The following is a 27,021-nucleotide window of genomic DNA, read 5'->3' as shown; positions in this document are numbered from 1 at the left end:
ATCAAGAAGGTGCAACCAAAATTGCCTGAGTTTTAGAAATAACTTGCTCAGCACAATACATCTCATACAAATGTCCTTGCTTCAGTGATTTCAGTTATAATAGGTTGTATTGTTAGTTATAACCATCGCCAGCAATCACCATCTTTCACTGTGCTTATTAACTACCTTGAAAATTATTTTTAAATACTTTTGTGCTTAAACTAGCTTTGCAAACACATCAGCATGTAATAGTTTGGATTATTTCTGCACTTTGTCTTGAAAGCCTACATATTATATTCTGCATACCTTCACTATGTGTCTTTTCAGTGCATATCAGACTGGAGCTACAGATGAAAAAGGTCTTCAACCAACCTTCCAGGTAAACAAACAAACAGACAAACAAACAAACAAATACGCCATTGTTTTTATTTCATTTTGCAGCTTTTCACAATGGCTCCTCCCTGACAAATAGGCTCTTTGAAGAATACCTTCCCAGTCAACAAAAACAAACAAACAAACAAAATTAAATAAAACTAGCTAGCTGTTTGTAAAACTTATACCCAATTAGAATTCACCCTTTCTTCCTGAATTACCCACAGTGTAGAAAAAAGGGTCACAATGGGAAACTAGCATAGTGTCATCCTTGCTTACTTGCATTTGCAGTATTTGTGTTAATAGGTTCATAGGAGGTTACTGGGCTAGCGGCCCTAGAGCCCTTACAAGCCTAGTCATGTTAATCCTGAGTTTCCTCAATTGTCTTTGGTTAGATGGACATAATTTGCAGTCTAGGATAAACACTGACTACTCCTGTCCATGAGGGACATGGGTGCCCCCCTTTGGGTGAATTTGCTGTCTCCCATCCATCTGTTCAGGTTGCACTTGAAAAGGGTCAGTGAGGAACTCTGCTTCACATGAACTGGAAGTTTATTCCGGGGCAGCGGCATGCTCTGGGAGATATATCTGTCTCTCAGGCATGTTCTGTTAATGTCACAGCCTAGGATAAGATCCCTAGAGTGAGTGACTTTTGTGCCATTTGACTTGCAGATGTGCAGCACATCCATCATTGCAGGGCAGAGACTGCACCGTAGGCCAAGCACAAGTCACCTCTCAACAGCCTATATGATACAGAGTACAGTGACAGGGATATCAGTCTATCCAAGGGTCAGAGACTGCACTGTAGGCCAGGCACAAGTCACCTGTCAACAGCCTATATGATACAGAGTACAGTGACAGGGATATCAGTCTATCCAAAGGTCAGAGACTGCACTGTAGGCCAGGCACAAGTCACCTCTCAACAGCCTATATGATACAGAGTACAGTGACAGGGATATCAGTCTATCCAAGGGTCAGAGACTGAACTGTAGGTGAGGCACAAGTCACCTCTCAACAGCCTATATGATACAGAGTACAGAGACAGGGATATCAGTCTATCCAAGGGTCAGAGACTGCACTGTAGGCCAGGCACAAGTCACCTCTCAACAGCCTATATGATAAAGAGTACAGTGACAGGGATATCAGTCTATCCAAGGGTCAGTGACTGCACTGTAGGCCAGGCATAAGTCACCTCTCAACAGCCTATATGATACAGAGTACAGTGACAGGGATGTCAGTCTATCCAAGGGTCAGAGACTGCACTGTAGACCAGGCACAAGTCACCTCTCAACAGCCTATACGATACAGAGTACAGTGACAGGGATATCAGTCTATCCAAGGGTCAGAGACTGCACCGTAGGCCAGGCACAAGTCACCTCTCAACAGCCTATATGATACACAGTACAGTGACAGGGATATCAGTCTATCCAAGGGTCAGAGACTGCACTGTAGGCCAGGCACAAGTCACCTCTCAACAGCCTATATGATACAGAGTACAATGACAGGGATATCAGTCTATCCAAGGGTCAGAGACTGCACTGTAGGCCAGGCACAAGTCACCTCTCAACAGCCTATATGATACAGAGTACAGGGACAGGGATATCACTCTATCCAAGGGTCAGAGACTGCACTGTAGGCCAGGCACAAGTCACCTCTCAACAGCCTATACGATACAGAGTACAGTGACAGGGATATCAGTCCATCCAAGGGTCAGAGACTGCACTGTAGGCCAGGCACAAGTCACCTCTCAACAGCCCATATGATACAGAGTACAGTGACAGGGATATCAGTCTATTCAAGGGTCAGAGACTGCACTGTAGGCCAGGCATAAGTCACCTCTCAACAGCCTGTATGATACAGAGTACAGTGACAGGGATATCAGTCTATCCAAGGGTCAGAGACTGCACTGTAGGCCAGGCACAAGTCACCTCTCAACAGCCTATATGATACAGAGTACAGTGACAGGGATATCAGTCTATCCAAGGGTCAGAGACTGCACTGTAGGCCAGGCACAAGTCACCTCTCAACAGCCTATATGATACAGAGTACAGTGACAGGGAAATCAGTCTATCCAAGGGTCAGAGACTGCACTGTAGGCCAGGCATAAGTCACCTCTCAACAGCCTATATGATACAGAGTACAGTGACAGGGATATCAGTTGATCCAAGGGTCAGAGACTGCACTGTAGGCCAGGCACAAGTCACCTCTCAACAGCCTATATGATACAGAGTACAGTGACAGGGATATCAGTCTATCCAAGGGTCAGAGACTGCACTGTAGGCCAGGCACAAGTCACCTCTCAACAGCCAATACGATACAGAGTACAGTGACAGGGATATCAGTCTATCCAAGGGTCAGAGACTGCACTGTAGGCCAGGCACAAGTCACCTCTCAACAGCCTATACGATACAGAGTACAGTGACAGGGATATCAGTCTATTCAAGGGTCAGAGACTGCACTGTAGGCCAGGCATAAGTCACCTCTCAACAGCCTATATGATACAGAGTACAGTGACAGGGATATCAGTCTATCCAAGGGTCAGAGACTGCACTGTAGGCCAGGCACAAGTCACCTCTCAACAGCCTATATGATACAGAGTACAGTGACAGGGATATCAGTCTATCCATGGGTCAGAGACTGCACTGTAGGCCAGGCACAAGTCACCTCTCAACAGCCTATATGATACAGAGTACAGTGACAGGGATATCAGTCTATCCAAGGGTCAGAGACTGCACTGTAGGCCAGGAATAAGTCACCTCTCAACAGCCTGTATGATACAGAGTACAGTGACAGGGATATCAGTCTATCCAAGGGTCAGAGACTGCACTGTAGGCCAGGCACAAGTCACCTCTCAACAGCCTATATGATACAGAGTACAGTGACAGGGATATCAGTCTATCCAAGTTTCAAGTTGGGAAAGTTTCTCAATGTTACCGGAGTGGGGGATTTTGGCAAAAGCCTTGGCTAGGTCAAGATAGGCAGTATACACTGTCTTATCTTCATCCAGGGCTTTTCTGACTTTCTCAAAGAAGTCTATTAGGATTAATAAGCATGATCTATCCTTAACGAAGCCAAACTGGGTTGGGTCTAGAGTTTGGGGGTTGCCTGTGTCCTTCTTGATAAGGACTATGATGATTCTTTCCATGGTTTTGCAAATGAGGCTGGTTAGACTTATGGGTCTATAGTTCCCAGGGTTGGTTGATGGCTCCTTTGTGCAAGGAGATTACTGTTGCTGTTCTCCACTCTGCTGGAACAAAGCTAGTTCTCAGGCTATGGTTAAAGATAATGACAAATGGGTCTGCTAAGTCCTGTTTTAGATCGCTTAATAAGCAACCTGGGATGTTATCTGGGCCCACTGAGGCCATGTTTTTAGCCTTAGATAGCACAAAAATGACCTGCACTCTAGAGATACCAGGCAGAAGACTGGTGTCAGGTATGCTTTGGAGTATGGCTGGTGAGGACAGAAGGGTGAAGCTTGCGGAAAATTCCTCCAATATAGTATGAGTGGCACCATCTACTACCAGTTTGGCACATAGCTGGGCATTCCCTTTTAGATATTGGCTGTAGTTAATGAATGCCTTATGATTATCCTTAGCTGGGAATGCTATTTTAGCTTCATAATTAGATTTAGAGGACTTTACAAGATTTCTGATTTGCTTGTTCAAGCTGTGGAGGGACTTCTTTCTCTGCTGAGTCAGTTCCCTTTTGTTCTTAGACATCAGTTTCTTCCTTTTGTTATATAACCTGTTATACCTGAGGTCCACTGAAGTGGCTTATTTTTTAGGGAGGACCTGGCTTTAATCTGGTCTGGTGTAGCTGCGACTATATAGTTGCTTAATTGTTTATACAGGGCATTTGTGTACACCTCTGCATAGGAGTCATTGTTGTCTGTGATTGCAGGGGGTAGAAACATTTTTATACCATCACTTAATAGGCTGTAGTTTGCTTTATAAAAGTTTTTTTTATTTATTTTTTTCTCTTGTGATGGTGACAGGTTTGATACTTACATTGAACGAGACTAATTTATGGTCTGACCTTACCAGTGAGGGCATCACACAGGGGGAGTGCAGTGACCCCCCCATGCTGGTGAGTACTGTCTAGGACATTTGAGCCTCTTATGGGGGTGCAGACTATCTGTTCCAGAGAATTTGTATTGACAAAGTCCATGAACCTCTGGGTGAGCATATTCGTGCTCATGTATGTCACCCAGTCGATGGAAGGTTAGTTGAATTCTCCCATGACTAAAGTGTTGGGCTGTATGGTGAGTGACTCCAGTACGTGCAGGTAGGCGGTGTGCTTTTCTTGGTTAGTGGTGGGTGATGGGGGGGGGTCTATGCTCGGCTACTGAATTTTAAAAAATGCGAATGGCTAAATACCGAATGGTTAATATCGAATGGAACAAACAGTGACCAACAACTTCCGCAAGAAGAAATCCATCAAATAGTCATAGTTGGTGAACAACCAGGAAGTAATGTGACACATAAGGTAATTGAAGGGAAGCCTATTAAATTTGTCCTATTCACATTGTAGTACGATCTTGGAGTTGGTATATATAGTTAGGGGTGGTGTAGGGGGAGTCCCTCATACCGGGTTGGTTGTGTTCTTGATGTTGGCTGACTATGGCTATGCGATGGTTTTATTTTCACAGATGTTGTTGTTCAGTATTTGTTCCATTCAACGTTAACCATTTTGTATTTAGCGGTTCGTGTTTTTTAAAATTCAGTAGCTGAACATAGACCCATGGTGGGGGACCTATAGCTAGTGATGATGTGGTAGGGTATTTTGCCTATAGTTAATTGGACATGGAGTAGTTTGAGAGACTTGTACTACTTGACCAGTCTCATGGTGTACTTGGCTTTAATGAAGATGGATGCACCTCTTTCACGCCCATTTTGAGGTCTGAACGTGTGGAAGGCAATGTTGCATAGCTGGGATGCTCTCCATGGCCTTGAACTATGTCTCAGTGACTGCACATATGTCAGCATCTTCCAAGATGAGGAGTGCCTCCAGGGAGTGCAGTTTCATGTTTAGACTCCTAGCATTAATCAGCAAAACCTTGACTTTATCCTAAGTAGATTTTGTTACACTGAATTTTTTTTTGTTTTGACATTGTCTAAAAAAATGCACTATGGGAGAAGCAAGCACCTTTGCTAGGATCTAAAAGCCTTGAGGAGAAAGGTGCAGACCATCTCTGGCAAAGCAACGTGGCCTGTCAACCATGGCTTCACAGGCTTACAGATACTGGATCCCCTGGAATGACTTCACAAACTAAGCCAATTGTTGAGTCAATCATTTTTTTTGTTTATATTGTGGCATCATCCTGGGTGAAGGTAGAATGCCACTCAGGGCTAGAGTCATACCTGCCTGGGACACATAATCTGAGAGTTCAGTCATGTCTGTCTTCATATAGTAAAGAGAGCTATGTCTCAAGTCACTCACCCCAACATGAACTACGACAGAGTCATAACGGTACTTGTTATTGAGTGATGGATCTTGGCACCTGACAGGCAGCTGACAGTGACCTTCTACTTGTCTAGCCTGGGGAGGGGGACATCTGTGTGTCTCACTATGGAATCGCCTATGACCAAGACATTAGGATTTGAGGTGTTTTGCCTGAGGGGCTTATTTGCTGAGACACTGGTGTATGTGTTATTATGTGTAGTGGTTTCTATTTGCATAGCAGTGTGCGAAGGTGGTTTACGTTTGGGAGGTCTCTGATATTTTGGAAGGCTTCTAGTGAGTACCTCTATATATGTGGGTTTATGTTTCATGACCTTGTTTTGTGTGAGAGGTGAAGTGTGTGTGCTGACTCCCTGTTTGATGTCTGCTTTGTTGTTATGTTAAAGAATGTATTCAAATTTCATACTGTAATTGCATCTTTCACACAGGGTATTTGTTTGTTTTAGGAGTAGGCCGTTTTCAGTATACATGAGGCAATGACTACATTACCTCAGGATGCCTATGTCAATCAGGCTAGCCAGTGAAATGATGGGAAACTGCCCATCCATTTTTACTATATGTACTAATGTGGAAAGGAGTGGGCTAGTTTGACCAGTTTTTGTGCTAGAATTAACAAAGGTGCTTATTTTATTGAAGGCTATGGATGGTAAGTGTGGCAATGCTGTTCAGTACACCTGTAGTGCAGTAGGGTAGCTTGGGAGAGTTCCACTGACAAATGTCTAGAGGAAAATTGAGTTTCAAGGCATTTGTGTCTATACAGGGCACCCCTAACCCTTATTGTACAGTGTGCTGCAATGCACAAGTATAAGGCATAAATACAGGTGAAATTAAAGCATTTTTAAGATAATCTACCAATAGGAAGCACAATGAACATTCCTCCACCAATCCCCAGCTCAGACAAGGCTGGATCCCAATCTACTGCCACAAGGATGCAAGGGAGTTATTCTTAATGTAAGATGTCTGGTTTAGTGTTCAAGTGTCTGAATCTAGTCTATACTAACTAGGTATCAGAACAGTGCAAATCAAGTGCAGAGAATGAAGTAGTCAAAAACAGTAAAACAGTAAAAAAAAACAGACACGATGCAGCAATTTAATAAAATACAGTTCAAAAGTGCAGAAGAATCACAAAATATACTTATTTTCTTGTTTTTTGCCTTGGATTAAAGCAGAAACATTCTAGACCTCTGGCAAAGGACTCCAAATGTAGAGGAGCTCTGATTAATTGAGCACAAACTTGCACAAACTTCAGGCTTAAATACAGGCAAAATTAAAAACTTTTAAGCTAATCTATCAATAGGAAAGCACACAATGAAGTTTCCTTCAGCAAGCCCCAGCTTAGACAAGGCTGGATCTGCAGTCTTCTGCTACAAGGATGCAGGGGAGCCCTTCTTAATGTAAGATGGCTGGTTTAAAACTCAAGTGTATCAATAACAGGCTAGATTCAGCAGGATGACTCTAGTCTATGCTATCTAGGTATCAGAACAGTGCAAATCAAGTACAGAGAAGTACAAAAAAAAAATACTTTAAGAACTTTTGTGTGTTTCCCAGTTAAGAGAGAGCAGGTAAACCCCTATGGCCACTAGATGAATAATCCCAGTCCTCCTAATGTTAAAGCACAGTAAAGGAGTGCCCGGAGTGAAATGCTACCACTCACAAAATTAAACAGTACTAAATGTTACCACAAACAAGCTTAAAGATATAGATACAGCAGTGTACTATGAACAATTTATAAAAGTGTGATTATTCAGTAAAAGTTCTTTGCTTTGAATAAATGATCGAAGAGCTACTCAGTTGTAAAGAGTTTGTAAGGGCACTAAAAAACAAAATAAGCTGATTAATAAGCCCTCTGGGCAATAAAATTACATTCAGAAATCTCAAGTGCTTTCCCAACTTAAACAGACCAGGCTACCTACCAGTGCACAATATGAAAAATCCACTGACCTTTTTTGATGTAAAAAAATTGTTTGCTATGATGTAGAAATACATTACTTTATCCACCACCTAGCTAGATGATGAAGTCAAGTGAAGTTGAACAGACAGTAGGCAAAATGTACTTTTTCAATATAAGCACAAGGAAAGGCAAATAAATAATTCAAGAAGAAGAAGATCAAAAGCAGTGTAGAAAGGGAACAGCTTATTAAGCTCAATTTTTACAGTAGGGGTGGGCAGCTTAAAAATCACCAGGTTTAAAAAGCAGATTAACAAAGAGAGGGGTGGGTGGGAAACACAGCAAGGAATCACCACCAGTGTTTTAGTTTATGCAGGCTTCAAATATTTTCAGACAAAGACAATGGTCCAGAATTTCACTATTTAAGTATCACTCAAGAGACAATTTAACCAATGGAAAAAAAAAAACATGTGAAATGTGCAGCGTAGATAATTCAAGTATCTACCTCTCGCATAGAACAGAAACACCAGGCCAAGCAGATTTCTTAAAACTAAAATCAAATTGGAGCAAGTATCAGAAAGCAGCTCTGTCAGTCACAGGCAAAAAAATATAGGTTTTCTCACCCAGCAGAGAATCACCAGCAGTGCTTTAATTTATGCAGGCTTCAAATATTTTCAGAGAAAGACAAAGGCCCAGAATTTCACTGAGTATTTAAATATTACTCGAGGCAATTTAACCAAACATATTTATATAATTATTTTGCTAAGCATGTTGCTGTAATGGTCACAAATAATGTTCATACATAACAGGCTCCCAAAAAGGGTCCTTGTAAAAGTAAATAAATATAAGTATAACAAAGCAATATCATAGACATCGAAAAGATGTCACTTCACATGCATGATGTTGTGGCAGTCAGCCCAACAGGCCATTGCATTCAGCTCACAACAATGTAACATGTTTTATAGCACTTATGAAATTAAATGATTTTGTTGTTATGCAGTCAGTTTGTGGGGAGACTTGTATTGGGCATGTACTGAATGTGCTTTACACACCCTTGTAAGCCAATCCAATTGCTTGGCATTCAGAATCATCACCATCATCATAATCCCCTTTTTATCATTTTTTCTATGTGGAATCAGGGTGTTGTATAAGAACATAAGGACAGACTAGGTAAGTGATCGTGAGACCATAAAATGTTTAGCCATATATACCTTTAAGCAGTCAAACTTAAATGTTTTTACCACCCTTTTCTAGCACTTAATAGTGCTCATCTCCCAAATGGAGTAGGGATGTACATGATAACCCTGGTGTAAATTTGTGTCTATCCACAGAGTTATCAAGACTAGCCTTACATCAACTGTATCCACGTCTGTCTATTTAGTGTGACTCTCCTACTTTCTCTGACATCATGTATGACTCTCATGTCTTCTCTCATGCAGTCTATCCATATCTTAATTGGACATAATTGTTTCCTCTTGCCTTCTTCCGGTCTCTCCCAAATTTTCTTCAGCAGTTTGTCTCCTGCTTTCCTGTGCATGTGACCGAACCACCATAATCTGTTCTTCGTGACTTTTCTCTGCAATTACAGCTACTTCAGCCCTGGCTCTGTTGTCTTCATTTTTTTCATCTGTCCACCAGTGAGTAACCTACCATCTATCTTAGGAACTTTATCTCCATCATCAACTTTCTGCCTTCACTGTCCATGTTTCTGTGCCATATAGAAGACTTCCCTTCCCTTCAACCACCCTTCCCAGATAATTTAATCTGTTATCTTCCCCAGCTCTAAATCTGGGTCATTATCTGAATGCTAAACATTTTATATTCTCCCATACTGCTATAGTTGTACTACACTGTAATTAGTTTATTATGTGTGTATCAAGAGTGTGTGTGTGTATATAAGCATTTTATATTCACCCATACTATTATGTGAACTATAGTTGTACTACATTGTAATTAGTTTTATTAACTATGTATCAAGTGTTTTGTATATATTCTAAATGTATTACTGTTTTAAGAATTTTTTCTCCATTTGTGCCATAAATACTCAAAATGTGTGCCTTGTGATGTACTATATATTTGATTTGTATTCCATGTGGAGCTTTTCTCCCTCGGCCTCCAGTGAAAATGCCCTCTGTTTTGCCCAGTGAACTTTTCCAGTAAACAAATGCTAATAAATAATCTGTCCCACTGTGTTCCCTTCTGTCACAAAATTTGTCTTCTCTCTCTCATGTGTTGCCATGACAACTGTGTTGTCTATACTCATTTTAATCCCATGTGCCTTTAGTTCTGTATTCCATTACCCTTTCGGTTGCTGAAATTCATGTTCAGAATTTGCCTGTAATGACACATTGTTTGCAGACAACAGCTTTGTTGATCTATCTCCTCCAACCTGTTTACTAACACAGTCCATTACCAGTATGAATAACTCAGAATTGAACCCTGATGCATACCCACTCCTGCTGGGAATCCCTCTGTGAGCCAAAAAACTGTAACCTTGTCACTGGGTCCTTGTACGTAGCCTGTTCAAATTCTACCAGTGTGCTTTGGGACTTTGAACCATTGCAGGACTGACCAAATCAGCTTTCTTGGGACCTTGTCATATGCTCTGTCCAAATCTGAGAATACCGAGTTGGACACTTTCCTTATCTCCATCTTCTTCACGGTCTGTGAAACTGCAAACTTTGAGACAGCTGATCTTCATTCTGGTCTGAATTTGAATCATAACTGCACGTCTGCCATCTTACTTTCTACTGCTCTGGTTATTCATTTATCATTCACCCTCTCTGTCACTCTCATGCCTCTGTACTGTCCACAGTTGTGAAAGTCCCCTATGTTCTTGTACACTGGCACTAGGATGCTTATTCTGCAGTCATCCAGAATACATCTTTCTCTTTGTACCATGATGAGTAGCCTCAGGGGCTACTTCTCCCCTAATTTCCTCCACATCTTCACCATATCTACCATGACTTTATCTGAACCTGCTGCCTGCTCTGGTCTCATTTATGACTGTCTTCATCTCTTCGCCTTGTAACCTGATAGAGTTTCTATGTACCATCTGCTGAATCACTTTCCAGAAACTGGTATGTCTTCACACACGCTGCTTTTGAGGTGCTGCCATTCTTGTTTAACAATTTCCTCTTCTTCTTGAAGTGCTAGTGCCCTGAGTAATTCCTTCAACTCTTGTAATTTGTCTCCAGTCAAACTCCTGCTCTTCAGCCTGGTCTCTGTTAACCTTAGAGCCCTCTCTGACCACTGCTTTCAGCTTATTGCATAAAACTTTGTAGCCCCTGGGTGGGGATTGCAGGAAGTGTGTTCACAAAATTACTGGAGCACAGATCAGCAATTCAGAACTGCAACTACCCATAAACCCAGGGAAACAATGCCAGACCATAGCAGCAGAGAAGAGAGAATGGAGAGTGACTGAAGATGGTTATTAATGTTTCTGTTTCTTTATTGTAGTTTATATTCAATGAGACTGTTAGCAGTTGGACTCAAAATATTTGTCAGGTGAATACTCAGGAGGGAGTATTTAATATTGTTATCTGTAATTGCTGTGACAAGTGTCATACATTCAACTTGTTTCACCCAGAGCACTATTTTGTTACAGGTACCCACAAAACAGCTCTTTGTTTGACTCAGGCTGTTCTTCAATTTTCTTACTTTCACATGTAAAGTACTGCTGTCTCTGTGCTACAGACTGTAAATAATCCTATTAGCTGCAGCAGCAAAACCACATCTGTGATTTGTTTTCTTGCCAGTAGAGCAGAATATAACAGAATTGAAAGAACGCTAATGAAATATAAATGAAGTGTTAGAATGGCTGGGTTAAAATATCTCACTAGTTAATACAGGCATCGGAAACATTTTGTGGGGATTTTGTCACCTACAAATTAAAGGGTTTTAATCTCTGAAGAAGTAAATTTGGATGCTGAATGATACAATACTATTTAATGCAATGGAAGAATGCATTGCAACCAATATAAATTAGAAATGTAATCATAATTTGTAATTCGGTTATGGAAACACTAGCTATATAGCAACTATCTTCTGGTAGTTATAAACTTAAAATGAAGACAGACATATAGCATCATGCATTGTAGCAAAAAGCTGTAAAATGTGCCACATAAATGCTGTTAGACATAATGATTTGTTTTAGAAAAATATGTATAACATGCACTACTGTAAAAGAGTTCACCATTTTGTCCTGAGATTTAGAACAATGTCACATAATGTATCAATTGAATTGTTACATGACAAAGTTCTGAACTGCTTATGTCACACAGGTAGTTGGAGTGCTGTGCTTTTTTAATAAAATGGAATTCAGTTTAACAATGTTAGAGTATTAAAGTCAGAAAATAAAATGCACTCAAGATTGTGCAGGTTTATATGATAATATGGCGTGCCATGCAGTGAAGAGTATGACCCAGACAGAGGGCATTATTAATGGGGGTCACAGACTAACATGGGATAGGGAGAAGACATGGATGATGGATCAAAAAAGCATTGCTCAAGTGTGACTTACAGGAAATATTACTTCACAGAGAGAGGGGTGGCAGTAGAACAAGTCTCCTCCAACATTATTTGACTTATTTGTGAGTGTAAGAATTTGTTACTAGAGCACAGGTCCCTTGCTAGACAGCAGGACAGTAATACGTTTTGTAGTTCAGGACATTTTTCTAGTTGACGAATGAGTTTGTGTGCTGTAGTTAATTGCGAATGTTAGATAGTTGTGAAGTTCAAGCCAGTTGAGTTGCTTTATGCTATGACAATGGTGGGTCCAATGTGGGAGACTGGTGTCAAATTTAGCTATTTTATTGTAGCAGGAGGCAAGTTTCTTTCTTTGTGTATTGTTTAAGTTTGTTAGGATAGGAGCGGTATATAATACAGCTGGCAAAAAGAAGGCGGTGGCTAGAGTTTTTCTTGTGGTATCTGTATGGAATCCGTTAATCCTATAAAGGGAGCCTAGTTTCTGGTGTGTAGATTTGATGGTGTGCAGTATATGCTGGACATATCTGAGACTGTAATCTATTACAATACCTAGAAGTTTACTGTGAGTTACAGTTTCAATGACAGTATTATTTGCTGACTTTATGGTAAAAGATTGCTTTTAATTTTGGCAACTTTTTGAGGTAAAAAGGAGGTTTGATTCTTTGAACCAAGTTTCTATAGAGGAAAATGATTTTTGGGTAATGTGTTGGAGCTTATTTATAGTTGAGGCTGCACATATTAATTTGAGTTGTCTGCATACTGAACTAAACTAGCATGGTGAGTGGAAGCGTGGAGGTCATTAATAAATATATTAAATAGGAGAGGACCCTGGATAGACCCCTAAGGGACACCTGTAGTAACTGTTTGAAAGGCTGAGTAGGTTGTTGCTAGTTAACAGCTTGTTGCCTTCCAGATAGGTAACTAAGAAACCACAGCAAGGAGTATTGTGAAAGTCCTATTGAAGAGAGTCAAACAAGCAGTTGCTGGTGCAAGACAGTATCAAATGCCTTTAATAAGTCTAGCCATCATGGTGGACACAGACCATCATTTCTGTGTCAGTTTATTATATTGGTGAAATGTATTAGAGCAGTAGTGGTGCTGTGATGGGGTCTAAAGCCATGTTGTGTTTTCTGAAAGCAGGTTGAGGTTAGGTAGTTCAGCAGCTGCATATGGATGCATTTCTCTATTATTTTGGAGAGGGGGAAGAGAATTACTGTTAGTCTGTAGTTATTAAACTCTGTAGATGTGCCACCTTTGTGCAGTGGTATGATGTAGGATTTTTTCCCACAGTGATGGGATGTATCTTTATTTTTAAACCGATTTTTAATTAAGTTGCTATGACATACTACACTACTGCCATTTCTTTAAGAACTCACTCTGCTAATTAACTCTGTCCTGGACTGGAAAATAAATAGTCTTGTTTTAATATTGATTTTAACATTCTGCCATGATGGCCTCTGTTTTCCTTTCTTAGAGCCATTTAAGGTGATACGATGAACACAATATTCAGGGCCTTCCCTATTGCTTTCCAGCCCAGACGAACCTTGAAATTGCAATTCTAATATAAGGTTATATTAACTTGAACATTGATTAAATATGTTCCCATATTTTCCTGTTTTTGTAGTAATAGTAATAGGCTTGTAAAAACTGTAAAGAGAAATCTTGCTCTAGAAATGAAAATAAATTAACTGTTAGCAAATGTTTGCTTCTGTGAAAGCAGTTGCCTTTGTTTCATGTGACAGACAGGTAGTAAGATGCATTTGTAGCGGCTTCATATTTTATTCATAGGTACAGCATTTCAAAGCACTTTACAAGTAACAAAGGACTAGTGGTGAAGTAAGAAACAAGTTGTGACACAGTGTACATAAAAACATGATTTGTCACCAGCTAAGACCTGTGAAGATAGTAGTATGCCCAAAGACCTTTCGCTATTGACTGGATAGGCTGCCAGCTCTCGGAAGCCATAAGTTTACTTCCTCTGTGCACTTTTTTCTTTCTCTCCCGCATGGCAGAACTCATACTGCTTGAGGCAGAAAACAAAAGCTCCATTCATCTTTAATAACAACAAGAAAGAAATCAGCCATACATGCTTACTGACTGCCATGCCACCACAAAACATACCCAGCTTGTACAGGTACTGCAATACACTTTTTTTTTCCAGCCACCAAAAAGCATTCCTTCCCACTCTCAGCTACTGATACCAATTGCTAACATTAGTATATGAAATCTTCTTTTTTGTTTCCCGTTTCATATCATTAAACAGTTAGTACATATGTGACTGTTACTTTAACTAATGATTAGACAAAGTAATTTGCAAATTCAATTTGACAGCTGGCTTACTAATTCTGTTAAACTATACAAATATAATTCCATTTTCAGGCTTGGATTGACTGCAACAGCCAGGACAGGTTGAACTCTTTCCTGTTGAGAAATGTCATTGGCAAAGAACTGTTGATCATATTCTTGCAGGTACCTGACCCTTCTGTTGGTTCAAAGGTAGGCATTGCATGAAGATAATATTAATTGCATCTTGGTTGTGTTCCCTGCTCAGACTCGGTAGGTCAGACCTCAGTGTGTTACTTTCATCTGTGACCATGAGCTTAATCAATCTCTTCTCCTGGCCTAGCTCAATAAGGACACTGTCCCCATGGCATCTAATGCAGTATCACCATAGTGATTTTGCTGTAAGATCCCTGACCCCAGGGTATGAGGTTCTGCTATGACTTGCATTCATTTACTGTGTGGAGTTCTGCATGTTTTTTCCTGTATCTGCACAGGATTTCTCTGGGTTCTCTTTACTTCAAAATTGCAAACACCTGTTGTCTGATTGACTACATTAGGTATCCATATCCTTTGCCCTTGAGACCATTTGAAATTGCCCACACATATATTATGTTTAGCCTTGCCCTTGTGGCCCAGGACATGTTGAAAAGGGTCCAAAGACAAGTTAATGAAACAAAGAAATAGCTTTGATTTTTTTCTTTCAGGTACATCCCTTCAGCCTGATATGTCTTCTGCAAGGCCACCTGGGTAATTTTATTCCCATAAGGAATTTTGCGATGCTAGCCCAAATTATAATGGGCGAAGATAGCTTGTAACATAATAGCAAACAATAAGTTATGTTTAATGACTGTCTTTTTGGTGTGCATTGTCCTTTCAGCATGACCTTTACTTTGAGGGCTTTGTGGGTTTAATGTGATAGTTCTAAAGTCAAATCGGCTTGCTAGTTTCTGAAGTTGGTACCACATAACACAGGTCCATTATCATTACAAATCTTGTCAAGGTTTCCAAAGTGACAAGAATTAGTGTTTAACATAACATTTCTGCACTCCATTTCATTGTAAATGAGGTTGTTCACTGAGTTTTGAATAATATTCTGAAATGGCTACGTAAGATCAATGAACGTGTTTACAGATGTTCAGAGGTGTTTTTTCCTGGTAGTTGTACAGGAATAATATTTTTTTATCTGTGTCTTTCTTATTTAATGATAGGATCGATGTGACATAACTTCATTTCATTGCCAGGCTTGTTCTTTTGCTTACTTACACTCCTTTGTTGGCCAGTTATTAGCTGCACCATAGTGTGAAAATTTACTGTTGCTACAAGTTTTACCACAATGTGTTCAATGGTGTAAACCAGTGGTGTGATTTTTGAAGAGTTTTTGCCCTTTTCTTCACTGCGATGCAACCATGGAGTTATGTATGATTTAGGGGGGTGTGGGGGTGCAGTCCCCCACATAGGGATGCAAGAGGGCTTGCCCCTGGAAAAAATGTTTTTTTTTTGTTTTGATGGCTTTCAAAAAGGATGAGTCATAAATAGTGTGCTTTGACAACTTATAGGTAAACTTTGTACTTGATACACTAGTGATCATTACTTTTAGGTGCAGTCCTAATGTCAAATACCAAGGTAGAATCACTGATGTCGAATACCAGATTCCAGTCACTGATGTCGAATACCAGATTGCAATCACTAATGTTGAATACCAGATTTCAATCATTAATGTCGAATACCAGATTGCAATCACTAATGTTGAATACCAGATTGCAATCACTAATGTTATATACCAGATTTCAATCACTAATGTTGAATACCAGATTCCAGTCACTGATGTCGAATACCAGATTGCAATCACTAATGTTGAATATCAGAATGTGCATTTAAAGATTGAAATTGCAGTATCACAGCATTTTGTCCTTTTACTCCAGATAAAGTGATCTCCAAATTTGTATATAGAGATAGTGGGGGGTTGCAGTCCTCCTTGTTGGTGGATGTAGGGGGTCTTGATTGCCCTGTAAAAATGCATCTCTGATATTTCTTACCGTGACAGTTATGTGTAGTAGAGTTTTCAAGATGTTTTGTGTCTGCACACTCTTATAGGTTCATAGGTTAGTACTAAGCTAACTGCCCTTGCGAGCCATTTTAAGCCTAGCCACTTATCCCTTGTGAGACTCAAACCCTGCACCTTGTGTTTGTAAGGCAAACACTTTAACCATTAGGCCACCCTCCCAACCCTTATGAAGGTGGATCACAAAACATTTGCAGTTTCATTATGAAGATCTTTATTCTTTATATTTGATGATATTCCTGGCCAATGCACTGAAGCTATGGCCCTCTTCCTGTATTTAGTTAAACCTTGGTGTACTTCCTGTATCATTTCAAGGATATCAGATCTCAAATGTCTGTTGTAGCAGAATTTCGGGTTCTCTCCTATGACCAGACAATCACATTCTGACAGTTCACCATTCAAAGGAAATAAAAAAATTCTTAGTCAGAAGCACTAGGAAACCAGCTCAAATAAATGTAGTTAGTATTTGTAACCGATTGTCCACTTGTGTGATGGCTGGAATGCAGTTCATCCTCTGTGGTGTTGCTGGTGTTCCCCTATTACTGATACCTGTAGTATATGAGATTCATGTGACTATTCCTCAAGGAATTCAGAGAAAATTATTCTACCAGAACAAAGAATTTGCCTCCTACATCTTCTACTGTTGGCTTGACCTTAATAAACCACATCAGAATTCAGTGACAGTGCAATGGAAAATTTTCCAAGTCTGTGCTATTAATTAAAGGAATGAAAGGTTTATTGTGATACCGACTTGAAGCCCTCCAGCCTATACAGATATTTTAGAAATTTCTCAAGGCCCACAGATGCCAAGCACCCCTTCTCAATCAGCGACAAGCATAGTGGGCTGCTGCCTGCATTAGCCCCTGATTCTTACAGCAAACTACCTCTGGTTTCTATTTTCCACAGTCAAGGTGAAAAACAACAAAGCAAATCACCGATCTCATAGCTACTAACATCTGCTGTAACCTTGGTAGTACAGTATAGTCTGTACTTTTGCATTGTTTGTCATCTTTGCCTATGATTCTATGAGTGTGCACTATTCTCTGTTTGTAATCTCTGTTTTGGGGTACTGGCTGTAAAGGGTTTTTGGACAGCCTACCTACCTGGTTATGAAATAGTAAATAAATAAATAAAAGGACTGTTGCTGTTGGCAATATGACTTTCAAGTGAACAGATCTGGGTAAGATTCTAAGTACAGACATGTTTTTACCGTATAAATGTTTGTAATGCATTTTACCTATGCATTTTTTATGTCAAAAGCTCTGTTCAGCTCTTGGAAGGTTTTTTGATGGTGTGAGCTGCTTAATAGCTTCCACTATGTCTGAGTCTGGCCTGACAATCTTCAGTCTATCAGAAGTTACAAGGATCTACTTTTGTTTGAGATCACAGCTTTCCTCATTTTATTATTTAACATTTCACTAGTATCTAACAAGTTTCCCTTCTTACTACTTTATAAGAATCTTTATATTAGCTTTCCTAAAAAAAAAAAAAACGGACTCTGTATAAGTTTTTCCATATTTAGAATCTCAGCAATGTTCTACTATTATTTTACTATTGTATATATTGTATGTTATGTTGTTGCCTATGCCTGGAGCTTTTCTCCCTGGGCCTCTACTGAAAATGGACATGTATCCAGTTAGACTAGCCCGATCAACAAATGTAAAATAAAATAAATAAATAAATAAATATTTTAGCCCTGCTAATGCAACTTTTTGGCAGATGATTCTGAGCTTCTGATGCCTACATTGTGTTCTTGATTGAAACAACAATACACAAGAATATCATATATAAACACTGCAGCTGTTGTCAGACCCTATTTTGTCTCTGGCATTTTCCTCTGAAAGGTCATAGGAATCCTAGTTTTTCTAAATAACAGACTATTAGCAACTCTTGGCAAAGAGTCTGGAGCAGGAAGGTTAAGACTTTGTGCTGCTAGGCTTGATTCATACAGCCTCCATTTTGGATACTGTCTGACTCATAGCAAATCACTTTACTACACATTGAGCAAAGGGCCTGTGTGCCCAGTGGGCTTACTTATTAAACACACACACACACACACACACACACACACACACACACACACACACACATATATATATATATATATATATATATATATTTTTTTTATAATATGATCATCTTTCTGGTTTCATGATGTGGGAACATCTGCCACACTCCACTTACATCATCCATTTCCAGTATACACTATGCTAGCTCCACCCAGGCTTGCCATTATGTTCTTCAGAATGGGAAGAATGAAACTTTTCATATTATTTGCTTCATTTAGTCTTTTTTAAGTGAACACAAATGCTTGCCTGCCCATTCCTGTTTGGAACAAGCACCATGGGTGCATTCCTACCTAAAGGGCTCTCTCCACGTTTGACAGAAGTCTTCAGTCTCACAAGTTTATCTGCCCCCTACTATGGGCCTGCTGAGTAAACTGGCAACTCTTGCAATGCAAACCATAAACTTTCTTGTTTTTGCTATATACTGACACTCTAAAGCGTGTATAGTCTGTATATAGCTCTCAGATACATTATTATGATTGCCTCACTTTTAGTATATATAGCCATATTTGTACTCTGTATAACTTTACTGAGATCTGATTTTATTGTGATTATTGTTTGTTTTTGATAGATACATAGATAGATAAATAGACAGATAGATAGATAGATAGATAGATAGATAGATAGATAGATAAACAGTCAGATAGCTGGACAGACAGAAAGATAGACAGACAGATAGCCAGATGGACAGACAGGCAGACAGACAGACAGACAGATAGATAGATACTGGTTTCCAGTTAAGCAAGGGCTGACATGCCCCTCTGGTTACAGTTGTTCAAGCTCCTAAATGAATATTTTCTCCCTTGTTTGACCACAAAATTAAGACAACTTCTCAGTGCCAGACTGTGGAAGTCCCTCCCTCATGAAACTAAAGCTACCTCATCCTACACCTGGTTGCATGGTCTGTTAAAATCTCCTTTACGTATTCAAACATGTTTTACATGCAACCCAAAAAGCCACACCACTTAACTGTTATCTTTCCCCCTCTTTAACATCTGCACTTTATGTTATTGATTTAATGCCCTCTCCTCAGGCTAATATTACCATTTGTATGTAGATTGTTTTAACTTCCTTATGTACATGTAATATATTGTTATCTGTGTATTCTTACCCCTCTCACCTTTCTTGTTAGTGTATTTTTGTATTCTAAGCATAGCACAATCTCTGTATTTTATCCACTGTCACTGCATTGTTTTCTTCTTCCAAACACTGTATTTTATTTCATTTTATTGACTGCAGGCTGACACTGAAATTGCTCAGAATGGATCAATGCACTACCCAAGTAAACAAATTCAAATAAATAATAAATTGAAATAGATAGATTGATAAATAGATAGATAGATAGATAGATAGATAGATAGATAGATAGATAGATAGATAGTTACAGATCCCTTTGTACTCTGTACTGACTTGAAACTGTCCTAGATAATTTAATTGACTGACCACCAGAACTGTTCATTAATATATAACTGGGCTGCGCTATTCTCTCAGGAATAATCACGCTGAAATTCTTTTCATTCATTATACAAGAATCGGCCCATGCATTGATTTTATTGGTTTTAAATGTCACAGGCTCAGATACTATAAGTAGCTGAACTGTTCACAAGTCTGTGACTGGACTCACTGACTTCCTGCAGCACAGTTTTGGCTAGTATATTAATTTACTTGTAGACTTTAGAGGCGAGGAAAATTCTATCTTTTGACACTTTTCCTTTTCTTTCATATTTCCTTTCATTTCCGTCTGTGTCCTTTTGTCTTTTATTTTCTGCTAGCAACTTGCTGGTTTTGAGTATGCCCATCAAATTTCCTGCACATTGTTTATGACTTTTCCCCTGGAAGGTATTTCAAAGTGATAACTTCCTCTTTCGTTTGCCAAACTCTATGGCTTTTGGTAGAGTGAGACCAACCATTCTCTGCTGTTTGTGAGAGAACTCTCCATCTAATATGCCCATCTCAGCTCAGTAATGCATGTTTTCATCTCACGGTAGAATCATTGTGAATAGAAAGCTTGTATACTGGTCTGATGGAGGTTTCTTCCTTTTTGCCTGGCCTTTACTCACTGAAGAGAGTGGGTATGTTCATGTATTATATTTGATTTACATCATAAATTGTGTTTAAATATCTGTAACACTCCAGCAAAGTTCACTTTGTCATAATAGTTTTCAAATGTGAATGATTGGAAAATGTCCTCTGCTTTGCTCTCTTTTGCATAAATGAGGTGGGAGATTTACACCTACCTGTCACCTGTATCATTGTTGTTCTGAAGCTTGCAAAACAATGCTTTCAGTCTGAATATTTTTTTAGCTTATCAGACTGGAAATTCGCAAGTGGGGTTGAATGTCTTCATTTTCTATACCGTTCGTCTTTATTTGACACTGTAGTCCTGAATCTCTCTTCAACCACTTCAGACTCTTATGTCAGAACGTACAGCACTTAATAAAGAAGGTGAGTTTCGTACTTCACAAATAATAAATGGAAGCTGCACACAGCAAGCCATCCAATTACAAATCCATCCATATTACACAACGGTGAGTTCCTCCAGCTGCCAAAAACATTTCCTCCCCAGTCCTACTCGATGACATGACTAATATTATCATATGACACAATAGGACATTGAATTCTCCATTTCTGAACCCACTGCTGCTTTATAAGGGTTATTCTCCATGTCTAGAACTTTCTCCCTGAAAAACTGCCTTATCAAATAAAAAAAAATCTCACATTACCCTGCAGTCATTTCCCTTCTGTATTCAAATTACTCCATTCCACTGCACATTGCATTTTCTAATGTTTGTTGATATCTGGGACGATGTAGTACTTCCTAATTGAATTTAGAAATAACTCATGTTTGGGTGCATGCATAGCACATTCAGTCAAATCAGCTTTAATTATCATTTCCAATGAGTATGGGTATTGGAAGTCCTCTTCTCTTGTTCTGGTTCTCCATATTACACTGAATGTAATAAACATAGGTTCATAGGTTCATAGGTTCATACTAGGCTATCTGCCCTAGGGCATTTATAAGCCTAGCCAGAATGTGTTTGACTTTCGCCACCCATTTTAAATGAATTTTGCTATGCCCTTTTTCGAGGTTAATATACTCTGCCTCTGTCTAACAGTGACAAAGAAGTGATACCCGGGGTAAACCTACAATCTCCCATCCACTCATCAAGATTCCTCTTGAAGAGAGTCAGTGAGGGACTCTGCCTAACCTGGACTGGGATTTTATTCCAGAGTGAAGGGAGCCTCTGGGTTATGAATCTGTCCCTCCAGCATGTCCTATTTATTTCAGTGCTGAGGTTCAAGTCTCTCGAGCGCGTAGCTCGATGGGATTTTGATTTTCTGAGGTGCAGCATGTCCATTAATTCCGGGTTGGACATGGCTTTATACGTCAGGCACAGATCGCCTCTGAGCAGGCGGTATGCCACTGAGTAGAGCTGGAGTTTCTTTAACCGGGCAGCATATGGCATCTGTTTGAGCCCTTTGATCCTCTTGGTGAGGTACTTTTGGGGTCTTTCCAGTTGCTGCAGGTGTCTGGTAAGGTACATCCCAAAAGGGGCATTGTACTCAATTATGGGCCTGATGAGGGATGAGTAAAGAGGCACGATGACCTCCCCTGATCTAGATGTGAATCCCTTCATGATTAGGTGGGCTATATAAAATGTTTTTCTAACCACTTTGGCCACGTGGTTGTCAAATGAGAGATTGCTATAAACTTGGGTACCCAGGTCCCTAATTACTTCTTCTGTACTTAATGGATTACCACCTATGTGGTAATTTGTGGGCACTTTGTTTTTGCCAAAGGGGATGACTGTACACATTTTGGCGTTTAGCTTGAGGCCATGTCTCTGGCACCAGTTGTCTGTTTCTATGAGGCCCTTTTGTAGGATGCTTGTGTCGGCTGGAGAGTCGATTATGGCGCCCAGTTTGCAGTCATCTGCGAACTTGGTCAGCCACAGTCCTTCCGTGTTAGCCTGTACCTCCGAGAAATATATATCGAACAAGAGAGGTCCCAGGACTGAGCCTTGTGGGATGCCACTTGTAACTGGTTTGGAGTCTGACATGGCTCCAGCAATTCTAACCATGTGGGTTCTGTCCTTGAGCCAGTTTGCAGCCCATCTAGTGACATAGGGGTTTATATTTAAGCTGGTGAGATTATCTATAATGCTCGAGTGGGGTATTGTATCAAAGGCTTTTGCAAGGTCCAGGTAGGCTGTGTGGACCACCTTCCCCTCGTCAATGGCCTTGGTGACTGTTTCAAAGAAATCAACCAGGTTTAAGAGGCAGGATCTGCCCTTAACAAAGCCGAACTGGGTGGGATCCAGTGTCTGTAGGTCCAAAATATCTTTATTTATGAGGTCCATGATGATCCTTTCCATAGCTTTGCAGACCAAGCTAGTCAGGCTTATGGGGCGATAATTTCCAGGATCCATTGAGGCACCACCTTTGTGGAGAGGGACCACTGTTGCTGTACGCCACTCTTTGGGTACATATCCTGTAGTAAGGCTGAGATTGAACAGTAGTTTTATGTTTGGGTTTAGTTCTTCTTGGAGTTCATGTAGGACGCAGCCCGGGACATCGTCTGGTCCCATTGATGCTGTGTTTTTTGCTTTGGAGAGGGCGGCTCTTACCTGAGCATCTGAGATGTCAGGGGGACAGCACTCTGCTGGGATAGATATTTGCCCTTTTGGTGGGGAAGGGGGGGAGAAGTTTGCGCTGAACCTGTCAGCTAGGATGTTGGCAATGTCTGTGGGTTCGTTGTATTTTTGTCATTTTGGACTAATTCTGAGCATATCTGGGAATTCCCACCCAGGTTCCTAACATAACTAAAGAAAGCCTTGTGATTATCCTTAGTGTCCTGTGCAATTTTTCTCTTGAAGCTGGCCTTAGACGATTTTATGAGTGCCCGTAGTTTTTTGCTAATACTGATCAGAGATGCCTTCCCTTTTTGGGATTTTGCTCTGTCATGTAGTAGCTTCCTCCTTCTATTGTATAGTTTGTTTATGGCTGGGGTCCACCAGACAGGACACCTAACCATGGAGGATTGGGTCTTGGTTTTATTTGGGATTGCATGATCCATGCATTCCTGAAGGTGTACATAGAATGCGTTTATAAAGGATTCTGCGGTCTGGGCCGTATTTTCCACAGGCCTGGGGGCTTTGAAGGATTTCACCTCGGTTTTGAGGAGTGTGATATTTGCTTTAGAGAAGTTTTTCACTGTGGTTTTCTGGGCAGGGGCTGGGGTCAGGATGTGAATATCTAGTGAGACTAGTTTATGGTCTGATCTTACCAGTGAGGGATACACTTCTGGTCTGGAGCATAGAGTCCCCATGTTGGTGATGATCAGGTCCAGTATGTTTTCCCCTCTTGTGGGAGTGGCAACAAGTTGTTCCGTAGCATTTGAGTTTATAAATTCTAGGAACCTTTGGGTTAGGGTGTTGGAGCTAGAGTAATGCTCCCAGTCTATGTTAGGGTAGTTGAAGTCGCCCAATATAATGGTGTTTGGAGAGACCTTCCTATTTTCCAGTGTTCTCAGGAAGGCCGAGTGGGGTTCCTGGGTTTGGGAGGGTGGTCTGTAGCGGGCTATAAACTGGAAGGCAGTTTTACCCACTGTTAGTTGCACATGGATAGTCTCTGATGCTTCGTGCTGTGCCACCAACCTGGAGGTGTGGGTATCTTTGACGAATATTGATACTCCCCCTTCCTTTGTGGTTCGGTCCAAATTTTGGGGCCGAAAAACATGGTATGAGGTATAACCTGGTAGTGCTGGGGTGCTCTCAGGAGCCTTGAACCAGGTTTCTGTTACTGCACAGATATCGATGTTCTCCATGCTAAGGAGAGTTTCGAGTGCATGCATCTTGAGGTTTAGACTTCTGGCGTTGAGTAGCATTACTCTTAGTTTCATGGATGAATAACTCTGGGGACAGTATGCTAAATCTTGTCCATGTAAAAAGTGCACTTTCATACTGAAATGGGACTATCAAAGTAGAGTACCATGTTGAATTGGTTGAAATTAAATATTAATTATATTTGGTGATTTAAATATATGTTTTACTTTACAGAGCTGCCTAGTGCCAGTTCATTAACCACCAGCTGCAGTGACACTTATTTTCCGCATGGCTACCAAACTTTTTTTTCTAGAAGTAATGCTAGATTTGCATTTGGCATGGTGATTGGTCTGTCCAGTCAGTGTGCATGTCTTTCTCCACATATTGGGCTAATAAAATGGTTGTCATTTCCTGTAAAACAATGTTTTATTTTGTTTTCGTTTATCAAAAAGTGTATCCTGACCAAATTCTCCTAACAGTACAAATACCACTTCAGGTCTCCACTAAAAAGATGCCACTAGCCTAGTAAGACTAACCTGGTTAAGAATTGATAAATAATAAATAAATATTTATTATAATAAATATTATAATAACATATAATAACTATTTTATTGAGGTACGTGGGATAAAACAATGAAATAAAGCAGAAGGTGAAGATAGGGATGAGATTTGGCAATGTGCTCTCTAATTAAAGGGATGTAATACAGTCAAACCTGGTGTACTGGCCACTTACACTTTGATTTTAATTGAACTGTTGATCAATAACTTTCAGTAGAAAATACGTGGATAGGTGCCTGAGCCAGCTGTATGGGGAAAGTAACTTGACCAGGACACTTAAAATGTTTCTTCTTCTCTATGATGACTTTATTGTCACAGAAAACTAAAGGCATTGTCATCAAGAAATGCACAGGTACCAGTCTAGCCATTTGAGAATAGTAGAGAAGGTATATAACGCATTTTTCTGTCAGTCGCTGGAGAGCCTGGTACAGTAACAATTCATGTCTGACCACAACATGAATAGCCATAATGTAAATGGTTGATTATGGGTGAGATCAATTGTATGTACACTAGGGTAGCATTCCTTTCAGAGGTGCTGGTGTGACCTTGAGACAGTACATATAATTTTGAGTGTCTGTATGTACACAATGTTTTCTTTCTCAGTGGGGTATAGGGTAGGGGTTTAGTTTAGATACATTGCATTGTTGTCTGGCTGTTTGTGTTAGTATTTATAGTGTACTGTGTTGCTGGGTATTTATTTCTCAGTGGGGTATAGGTTAGGGGGGAAGTTTAAAAACATTGCATTGTTGTCAGGCTGTTTGTGTTAGTATTTATAGTGTAATGTCCCTGTTCCAACTCTGACTAATCCTCTGATTTCCTCTACTCTACCACTATACTGCATCATCTGCTCTTGCCCTTTTAAGTAGTGAATATCTCAAGTAATTTTCATAAGTCTTGTCATGAATGTTCTGTCTCAATCCTTCTATATATTTTTTCTCAAATAACATTCTGTAAAATGACATTTCCTATTTCTGTATAATCACTGGAAAGAAATCTTTTCTTTCCTCAAGAATTAGCTGATACTTAGCACTATAACATCCTTTCCTTCTATTATTGTTGCAGGATATATATGTGTGATATGATCTGGAAAAAAAAAAAATTTTGTATGATATTGTGATATCTTTACTGTATCTCTGTGTTCACAAATGGAGCTTATCTCCCTGGGCCTCCATTGAACATGGACATACAATCCAGCTGGACTAGCCTAGTTAACAAATATAAAATAAAATAAAATAAATAAAAAAAAAAATGTGTTGCTGGGTATTTATTTCTCAGTGGGGTATAGGGTAGTGGGTTAGTTTAGATACATTGCACTGTTGTCAGGATGTTTGTGTTAGTATTTATAGTGTAATCTGTTGCTGAGTATTTGATTCTCAGTGGGGTATAGGCTAGGGGTTTAGTTTAGATACATTGCATTGTTGTCAGGCTGTTTGTGTTAGTATTTATAGTGTAATGTGTTGCTGGGTATTTACTTCTCAGTGGGGTAAAGGGTAGGGGTTTAGTTTAGATACATTGCATTTTTGTCAAGCTGTTTGTGTTAGTATTTATAGTGTAATGTTTCGGTGGGTATTTCTTTCTCAGTGGGGTAGAGGTTAGCAGGTTAGTTTCGATACATTGCAATGTTGTCAGGCTGTTTGTGTTAATATTTATAGTATAATGCGTTGCTGTGTATTTATTTCTCAGTGGGGTCTAGGGTAGGGGTTTAGTTTAGATACATTGCTTTGCTTTCTGGCTGTTTGTGTTAGTATTTATAGTGTAATGTGTTGCTGGGTATTTATTTCTCAGTGGGGTATAGGGTAGGGGTTAAGCTTAGATACATTGCATTGATGTCAGGCTGTTTGTGTTAGTATTTATAGTGTAATGTGTTGCTGGGTATTTATTTCTCATTGGGGTATAGGGTAGGGGGTTAGTATAGATACATTGTATTTTTGTCAGGCTGTTTGTTTTAGTATTTATAGTGTAATGTGTTGCTTTCTATTTATTTCTCAGTGGGGTATAGGTCAGGGGGTTTGATTAGTTACATTGCATTGCTGTCTGGCT

The sequence above is a fragment of the Protopterus annectens genome, chromosome 13.part0 (assembly GCF_019279795.1).
Source record: "Protopterus annectens isolate FY-2018-M chromosome 13.part0, PAN1.0, whole genome shotgun sequence".
NCBI lineage: Eukaryota > Metazoa > Chordata > Ceratodontiformes > Protopteridae > Protopterus > Protopterus annectens.
This window is presented reverse-complemented; position numbering follows the sequence as displayed.